Below are 797 nucleotides of genomic sequence, written 5' to 3'. Positions count from 1 at the left end.
AAGAACGTGCTTTTTGTTATTCACTTATCACTTTCCCCTGATGAAGGCTTTAGTTTAAGCCGAAACGTTGGGACATTGGGGATATTTTACGAACATTTTACAACAAATTTTTAACCAGAGTAACGTTTTTATTTCTTAATAAAGCTCACTATGGGCCGAATCGCACTAGCGGACAAGTTTTAAATGTCATAACATTTTTTACAAAAAAAAATTGTCGCGACAAGTCAGAGACATTTTGAAGAAAACAAAAGGTGTAATTATTAGTACAATAGCTCTGCACGTGCTTCTGCCATCCCTGTACATTTCTCAGCACGGCCGTCTTGGGCAAACATCAAATATGCAGTACAACGCGGTAAAAAAATCTAAAACAATTGGCATTTAAAGTACGCGTTCTCATGCAGTAGAATAATGAGTCGTCTCAAGATAACTTTTTCTTTTCTCATTCTAACATTTGGCCGAAACACTTCACTTATAAATATGCTTTGCCTCTCGCGAAAAGATTTTGCGGCTGGATTACAATAGTGAGAGCCACATCACGGTGCATACTATCCCAACAACTTTTGAGTGCGTGTTGTTTTTCGGTGCAATTTGGGCCAAACACAATAGCCAATCAACAACGTATTGTTATCTAGCATTACGAGGGGCATGGGAATGCGACTTGTCATGAAAAGTCCTGCCTTGAGGCAGGACTTCGGCCCCTTTGATGATTTGTCCGTTTTGACAAAATTTGCCCTTGTCCAACAAGTCGTTCGCACTTGTTTTTGCAATTGTTTGACAACATCTATCGCGCGTGCAAC

Source organism: Oculina patagonica, unplaced genomic scaffold (genome assembly GCF_052425735.1).
Source record: "Oculina patagonica isolate OP01 unplaced genomic scaffold, crgOcupat unplaced428, whole genome shotgun sequence".
In the NCBI taxonomy this organism is placed as follows: domain Eukaryota; kingdom Metazoa; phylum Cnidaria; class Anthozoa; order Scleractinia; family Oculinidae; genus Oculina; species Oculina patagonica.
Note: the sequence above shows the minus strand (reverse complement) of the source record.